The sequence below is a fragment of the Pinus tabuliformis genome, chromosome 1_1 (genome assembly GCF_031772625.1).
Source record: "Pinus tabuliformis cultivar Carrire ecotype Pingquan chromosome 1_1, CPIR1, whole genome shotgun sequence".
Classification (NCBI taxonomy): domain Eukaryota; kingdom Viridiplantae; phylum Streptophyta; class Pinopsida; order Pinales; family Pinaceae; genus Pinus; species Pinus tabuliformis.
In genome coordinates this window covers 879,183,820-879,193,213 of record NC_142297.1, presented here as the reverse complement: position 1 = coordinate 879,193,213, position 9,394 = coordinate 879,183,820, and the positions used below count along the sequence as shown (strand labels likewise).

Sequence of the window (9,394 nt, the reverse complement as noted above, 5' to 3'; positions counted from 1 at the left end):
GATGGGGAGCTCCCGAATGGTGGTCGAAGCATCTTTGGAAGCTCAAATGTCCGGCCAAGGCCAGACTTTTCTTCTGGTGTCTATTAAAAAGAAAAATTCCAACTTGGGACATTCTTCAGTCAAGATTCATGCACGGTCCTGGGAGATGTGCAGTATGCAAATCTGAAGCGGAATCTATCAACCATCTTTTCCTAAATTGCCCTGAAACAAAAAAGATATGGGGGGAGGTAGAGAAAATGATGAGCAAAAGGGTTGAATGGGGTAGTGGGAACATGGATGAGGCGTGGGAAAAATGGTGGCATCAATACCCTGATGGGAACATGAGGAATCTTCCGCTCATTATCTGTTGGGGGGTTTGGATTGCTAGAAACAGGTGTATTTTTCAGGACAAGGAAACTCCGGTAACTGCCACTGCTATTCAATGTGTATCTATTTATTCGTCTATCCCTGAACCAGAGGAGAAAAAAACTCAAACTCAAAATAAGGCTGTTAATATCAAAGAGGGCATTCCCTGGGCTTTCTTTGACGGAGCCTCACAAAACAATAGGGCAGGAGCTGGTATTGTCATCCATGTTAACGAAAATCATATTCTCAAAGCCTCAGTTGGTCTAGGGACAGGAACAAACAATTTCGCTGAAATGTCAGCCTTGAGGCTTCTTCTCTGTTGGCTCATTCAAAGAAACATCCTCACAATTCAGATCTTTGGAGACTCTCTTAATGTTATAAACTGGGTTAATGGAAAAAGCACATGCAAAAATCAAATTATGAAACCTTTGCTGGAAGAAATGTAGGTATTAATAACATCTTTTAACAGTTTTTCCTTATGTCACATCTACAGGGACAACAATGATTCAGCGGACAAGCTTTCTAAGGAAGGTTTGCAGCAGAATCTGGGAGTATGGAAAATAGTTGAAGAACGTCAGGGACAGGTTCATACATTAGATCAACCGCCCCATGCATACCAACAATGACATGTTTTTTCCTTCTTTTTCTTTTAGTTACAGCTTTACTCAGACTTTATACCTGTATCTAAAATTTTGGAAAGACTATGTTTTTTCTTGGACATAATGAACACATCCTTATTGTAAGGGTTGTTTTCCTCTTTTTTATTCGAGGAGACCCACTTTATGATGGTTTTTGGATGCCCTCTTGAAGGAGGGGATGTTTTTTCACTTGGCTGAACAGTTCATAACAGCTGATATAATATGTTTGCAGCTGTCTTTTTTGAGGTCAGATGGTCCTAATGGCAGAAAGGACGCCTCTTTTTTTGACTGCATGAGCAGTCAAATAGTAGCAACTGAAATGCTCACAGCATATGCAATGTAACTTTTAATTTCCTTAATAAAAAGTTCGCTTTTTCTTCAGAAAAAAAAAATAAATAAATAAATAAATAAAATAAAAATAAATAAAAATAAAAATGTATTACCCATTAGCTATTAATTAGGCTTATGAATAATTATTTTCATATTATGTTCAGTATCCTCTTTGGTACCCCATATTATTGCCACAGGGTACATTACACATCACTTACAAAAATACTAGCATAAATTATGCTATAGTGGTAATAAATGAAGGAAACATGTTGCTTTATAAAAGGATCTTGATGTCCTATTTTGAGTTACATTACAAAGGTTGGATATGATTAACAAGGTGTTAAGCATGTTGTAATCCCTTTACCCAAAATATATGTGCATTTTCAACAATATCCTAGTTTATGCATCATTTTTTACATAACTTAATGTTTAAAGGCCATTGTAGAAATCATTACTGGGAAAGATATATTGGTGTAGCCTAAAATTCATATTATTCAGCTTCTTGTTTAGGGAGATATTCTTAAAATGAGTGAAAGTTTGAAACTTTAATGCTTAACTTCATCAAGCTCCATGTTCTTCCCATTAGAGATCGACGACATGTTCTTCTATATCTTTCACTTTTGTTCTCTTTTCTGGGAAATTAGCTTTGAGATGTATTGGAGGATCTAGAAAACTCTTACTTTATTAATGACTAAATATGGATGACATGTCTATGTTTACTAGTGAGATGGTTGTATTATTTATAATAATAATAAAATAAGTCCTAGTCTTATTCTTACACAACTTAGAAGTCTATGTTTTCCTAATGAATTATTTATGTGTTGTTGTTAAATTTGTCTCATTAGCCAATAGAAAAATCGTGGTGTTAATAATGAATCAAAACCATCTCTATATGAAATCAAAACCATAACCAAAATGCTTGAGTGCAAGAGAGAGTTCTAAAATTCCTAAAAAGATAAGCAAGAACATATGTAATATAATAGCTATGATGAGTGAAAAAATTACAGAAGTAAAATATTCAACCATATTATGAAGACATTGATCTATAATTCATTAAAATTAAAATCAAATTCTATTTAAGATACACAACACTATATTAAAAGTTACCTCATAAATAATAATATTCATTTCATTAATATGTCTGTTTGAAATGGTTAAATTTTTTTAATAATAATTCAATGCATATTATCATTATCATTTAATATACAAAAATAACTCTCCACAACCTTTATGGGAAAATATAATTCAAAGAAGGAAAATGCAATATTAGCTATATAAATATAATACAAAGCCTACGAGAAAAGAGGTTGACTGTCTTTAGATTAGAGCTTTAACAATCCATGCTTGATACGTCATTAATGACGAAGGGACTTAACATGTTATTATGAGGGTTAGACCGACTATTGTACCTAGGAAATGTGACTATGTTTTGTCAATCTTTATAAATCAAACCATCATTATCTCGTAATAAAATAGTAATGTATTATGGAATTTCTACCACGGGCACAGAACATTAACACAACATGATAATAAATAAATTCTTTAGAGGAGGAAAAACCACTTTATACTCGCAATACAATAAAATAAAAATATTTTACAATTGTCTCAAGATTTTCAGCATCTGAATGATGGCAAGCTATACTCTCAAATAAGAAGTAACAACAAACATTTCATAATTGTGCTTTATATGTATGACACAAATTTGATCTATTTTATATAATATAATATGCCTTCACCTTTTTTTGAGATATGCTCGGTATTAAAAGAATTGGGAGTATGATGCATAATAGTTTTTATTGGGTTGCCAGCCGTTGCATTGCAGATGTTGTCTTAGGAATCTCCTGGTTGATGTTGGACGGTCTATTTAGTGCGGGATGGGCTGGACAATAAGAAAGTTGTGGAGTGTGACCATCTTTTTTTCCTTAATTGTGAGCTATTTTTTAATTTTATATATGAAGTGGATGATATTGTAGATTTATATAGTTAAATGAAAATAATTTGAATGGTTGAGAGGGTGTTTGTGAACTATTTTTTAATTTTATATATGAAGTGGATGATATTGTAGATTTATATAGTTAAATGAAAATAATCTAAATGGTTGAGAGGGTGTTTGTTTTTGTGGCTTTATTTGAATAGAAATTATGATAATTTAGTTGACTAACTACATTAAAGTTAAAAAAGACCGATGTCGTATGAATGACATTTTATTTTGGAGGTGTTTTTTTTATATTTTCATAGTGTATTTTTAAATATTTTTTTATTATGTTATAAGTTATTAATATATTTTATTTTTAATTTAGTGTATATATATTAAATAATAAAATATTTTAAAAACAGAATAAAATAAAAGAATATAAATTTTTTATTTTTTATTTTTCTAATAATTATATGTAAATTTAATAATATAATTATTAAGAAAAACATATTTTAATTTTTTAAATTACAATTTTAATTATATAAATTTAAACTTACTCAAAAACCAGACAAGGAAATTATATAATTTCAATATTTTGAATTTTATACATTAAATAATTTGGTTTTACATCATTTATTATAATAATAATAAGAAGTATAGTTTTGCCCTAGTTTAATTGGTGATGTGTTATGTGTCAAAAGGTTGAAATCATAGTTACCAATTTCATTTTAAAAAATACTGAAAATTTGAATGAAAAATTTTCAATTCTAAAAAAACATCTTAAAGGCTTGTGCTTTTTGTGAGTTTTTTTAGTGATTTATTTTAGATTTTGAATATCTTTTAGTAACTCTCAATAATATAACAACCTTATAAATAAAATTCATGTAAAAAAATCTACCATTCATATTTTACCTCCAAAATTCTTCTTTTCCCAAAACTTGGATGAAATTTTTTTTTGAAACTTATTTATGTAATAAATGCACATTTATAAAACCTAGAAATTGATTTATCTATAATCTCTCCATAAATAAATAAATAAATAATCACTCATAAAATTAAATTACTTTCACACTTTTTTCCTTTCCTTTACTTATTTTTAAGTTTCCAAAATTAAAAAAATTCCTCATTTCACTTTTAACTTCTATTTTTTCTTCTTTTACTTTCATTTCCATTCTTCGTTTGTATATATCATCTTCTCTCTAATTCTTCAAAAAGCATCCTCTAAATAAATAATCATCTTGGATATATAAAAAAAATTTCATAATAAAATTTATTAATTAATCACTTAGATGGATAATTAACTCACTGAATTAACCCCTTATGCCAGGAATCAGATTGAATTGGGCGAATTGTTCGACACTCCCACTCAATCTGCGAATTTCCCTATGTTTTTCTACAATTCTGGGGAGTTTGGTAACTTTGGTTCAAATGCTACTCTATTTGGTAATGACACGTAATGTGTCATGTGCTATGTTTTGAGATTCAAATCCCAAATTCAGCTACGAATTTGGTAATGTTTTATGTCATAAGGTTTGAAGTTTAGAATGTAAATTTAGCAATAAAAAGAAAATGTTAGGTAAAAAATAAGGTTTAAATTCCAAAGTTAACAATGAAAGTAATGAAAATAAAATACTACGTAAAAAATAAATTTTAAAATTGAAATTTTCAATTGAAACTTGTGTTTTTGGAAGAAGAGGATAGCTACGTAATTTTCTAAAACGAAAAATTATAATAGTGGATCATGGAAAAATTCTAGGGGCTAATATTCGCAAAAATTATAATAGTGGATCATGGAAAAATTCTAGGGGCTAATATTCGCAGGTAGGTTAATTTTCTGTGATTTTTCAAAAAAAAAAATAGTCAATTATCATTTTTTCTAAAAATGATTAGCCCAAATTTTACATTATAAAATTATTTTATCCTAAAAATCACCAAAATATATAGTTTTCATATAAAATCATTAAAAATTCATATATATTTACAAATATATCAACAACCTTATTATAGATTTCATCTTAGACACTAATAAAATTCTGTAAAATTTCTAAAAATTAAAATAAATTTCCCTCTTTAAAATTTTCCCTATACTAATATTTCTTATTATTTACCAAAATTTCTAAAACTTAAAATAAATTTCCATCTTTAAAATTTTCCATATTAGAGTCGTGTTACAAACCATATTGCATGAACAAACTTACAAGCACGGTGTGTTATGCTCCATACGTACGAACCAGATTACGTGAACAAACGTAATCGTGATGCTTAGCCTATGCAACATAAACGTGATCGTGATGCTTAGCCCATGTGGAATCTATTTTTTGCAACGCAAAAGGTTATTTCTATATGTATATGTATATGTGGATTGTGAAACACGCCACAGAGATAAAATCGTCCCAAACCGTTCTGATTAGGGTTTAACGATGCCATCCGGGGAATTTTAAGCAAAACTTGCCATTAAATCGTTTTGCGTCGATTCTGCTTTGTAATTTCTGGGCAACATTGCTGCACCGGACAGAACGCCATTTCGTGGATTTAATGATGTTCTCTATACGCAGCCTTGATTTCCCTACTTTGTTGGAGTCATGAAGATAGAGACTATCCTGTTCCTACTATGGATATTGAATTGGACATTCGCTGATAGAGAATGTCCACTGAACCTTGATTATGTCCGCCAATTGAAGTGGGACAAGACTTCCTGTGAATCCTCCATCATTAAATCGGATTGCTGCCAGACATTGCAGGGCTTGCTCAGCATAGGATTAGCTCAGTATTTGAGAGATGTATCCAAATTCGAGCTTCCCAACAATGCCTCCGCGGTTGCCTGTCTCCGGTTATTTCAGCGGCAGCTCGATTCTCTGCCTCTCTCGCCAGACTTGATGGCGATTTGTTTGAAGAATATAACGTTAAGCTTTCTATCAAGTAACCTTCCATGCGCGGGCATAGAAACCAGGGAGGACTGGATTCGGAAACTGGGCCCTACTCCGATGGACTCGGCCTGCAGAGGCGACCTCTCAGATCTGAACGCCTGTTATGAGTGCCACGATACTGAAAATCTCGTTCACAAGATGTTGGTTGACAAGAGCCGAAACTTGACAGAGGAAACCAGTTTGAAATGCTATCATTTCACACTTTTGTATGCCGCCGGAGTCGTTAATGAGTTCGGTCCCAAAAGCACAAGTACTGCAGAGTGTATCCTCCGCTTGCCCTTTGTTGAAACCACCACGCGTGGCAGTGATTTGGGCTACATTTTTATTGGCACCGCCGCAGGCATTCTACTGGTCTCTGCTGGCGGGTTTTTGTACTATCTGTGGGTGACAAGGATTGATCCTAGGGCAGTACTGCACAGGCGATTTGTGAGGCGGAATGAAAATCTTCTGAAATTCGCAGTGAAATCCAACACTGGTGCGGTGTGGTTCGACATTCAAGACATCAGGGACGCCACCGATAATTTCAGCGACGAGAATCTCATTGGCCAAGGAGGCTTCGCGACGGTGTACAAGGGAACGCTTTTAGATTCTCGGCTGATCGCTGTGAAAAGAATCAGAAACTGCACGCCTGAAGGGGATTCCGAGTTTCTGAACGAAGTGGAGATCATCAACAACATCAGGCACAGAAATCTGGTCGTTTTAAGAGGCTGCTGCGTGGCCAGTGATGAGAGGGATGGACACCAGCGGTTTCTGATATACGATTACATGCTCAATGGAAGTCTCGATGAGCATCTCTTCGGAAGAAAGTCGAGGGCCCAGCTTTTGAACTGGCCGCAGCGCAGGAACATCGTCATGGGGACTGCCAAAGGGCTGGCTTATCTGCACGACGGCATCGAGCCCGCAATTTATCACAGAGACATCAAATCCACTAACATTCTGCTCGATAACGAAATGAATGCGTGTCTGGCCGATTTTGGGCTGGCGAGGATAATGACTGAAGTAGGGAAGTCCCATATCACGACTAAAGTAGCAGGGACGCACGGCTACTTGGCTCCAGAATATGCTCTCTACGGCCACCTGACAGATAAGAGTGATGTGTATAGCTTCGGGGTGCTGCTGCTGGAGATCATGAGTGGCAGAAGGGCTTTGGACACCTCCGTGGACTCGGCCTCCCAGTATCTCATCGCGGATTGGGCATGGACTCTGGTGAGAAAAGGCAGGGCCAGTGAAACAGTAGACGAGAGAATCCGGCAGAGCGGAGAGGAGTGCGTGATGGAGAGATTTGTTTTGGTGGGTATTTTGTGCTCGCATGTTATGGTAGCGTTCAGACCTGGAATGGCTGAAGTGGTGAGGATGCTGGAGGGAGAGACAGAGATTCCTAAAATACCAGACAGGCCTCTGCCGCTTATGCTGCATGGTCCATCTCCCACAAACGAATCAAGCGATTCGTTGTTCAATTCTGATAGCGTTTCTGGGTCTTCCTAAAGCTGTTGTGCATGCTTCCATTAAAGCATTGGAAGCGTCGCAGAGGATCGGACACAGCTGAGATTCATGAAGTTAATTTTACCGTTATATTGCCCACGAAATGGGTTTGAATTCACGATTGGGGCAGTCCTGTAGTGTATGTTTTTCAGTAGCCCGGCGCTGGGGAGGCTGTATCAGATGTAGTTCAGATCAATCAAAATGTTAACAATAATCCATGTATATATAGATATATAGTAATGACTAGAGGGTCTAACTATATCATGTATCCGTAAATAAAATACGCTTCGGGTATTTTTATATACGCATAAATATAAATTCGGGTTTTGTTTAGACAGTGGTAACGTCTTTTGTTTATTAAGAATTTAAGATTTAGATTGGGTAAGTAGGTATTATAGATTTATATTGGGTGTTATTAAAACCGAAGTAGGCATTATAGTAACTGGTTAAGTTATAAATTCTATATATAATTTTCTTTCTCAGTCCAAGGGTGAGAGTGATAGTGATAGTGATGTAACTTCTAGGGAATTGTAGCTCTGAGGAGGAGATAATAAACATTGTTTTACATATCCCCGATTTATATATAAATTTATTTAACATTTTATATATATAATTTTCTTTCAAAGTCTAAAAGCGAGAGTGATGTCCCTTTTAGGGAGTTGAGCCCCGATTTATATATAAATTTATTTAACATTTTATATATATAATTTTCTTTCTAAGTCTAAAAGCGAGAGTGATGTCCCTTTTAGGGAGTTGAGACTGAAAAGAGATTATAAACATTCTTCCACATATCCCCAAATATATAAATAATTTTAATGTGAAAATTATCTTAATATATTATTTTTATTTAAAAAAAAAAATTAGATACCCATGTTGGCGGGAAGCACGAGTCGCAATATACTTGGAATTTGGTCATCTATACAACAATCAAGCATAATTCCTGGCTCTTTCTCAAGGATTTGAAATAGCTAAAGCCAAAAAAATCTGCAAATGAATAGTCTTTAGCGATTCATTGATAGTGATCAGACATGTAAAGTAAATTAAAGAAAAATTTGCATCCTCTCACCCCAATACATCAAACTTCAAAGCATAGCTCTACAACTGAGACATCTTGAGGAAATTGAGTTTTATCATTATGATGGTTCATACTCTATCGAACAAAGGCAGAGCATTGGGACATGGAGTTGTAGAACAAGATCAAGAAAACATAATATATCTACTTTGCCATGAATGGTTGGAACAAAGATATTGTCAACAATTATAAATATAAGGGAGATTATGAATATGGAATCAGTCGATGGATGTTAGATTGGACAACCGGCAGCAAAAACCAGTAAACAGATTCTTCAGTGAAGTATATTTGTCCTCCAATTTGGAGAAAGGATTGGCAAACCAGCCAAATAGGATTGGAGTCTGATGGCGGCGTGTGCGAGGTTGGAAATTTTTTACTCTCATTTATTGACTAATAGCATGTCTACAGGAAAGTGGCAATGTTTTGATTGCTCCTACGGCAATGTGTGGTGATGGCATGAGCACTTGTTGTACGCCATGGATAAGTTAGCATTATAGGGGAGAGATTCCTAATGTTGAGCAGGACCAGTAATTGATATAGTACTGGTCCCACCAAACTACCATAAATTGAGACTTTTGAAACCAATATTTAAACAAAAATAAATAACATTAAGTATAAATAAGTATTAATTTATGTCCAAAATTTCCCCATACATTGACTGGGCCCACAACTGTCCATAAATAGT

The 9,394-nt window shown here is 34.2% G+C and overlaps 1 pseudogene; it reads left to right on the top strand.

Moving 5' to 3' along the window:
• Positions 1-5,618: 5,618 nt before the first annotated feature.
• On the top strand, positions 5,619-7,898 carry LOC149217148 (putative receptor-like protein kinase At1g11050 pseudogene; annotated as a pseudogene).
• Positions 7,899-9,394: the final 1,496 nt, after the last annotated feature.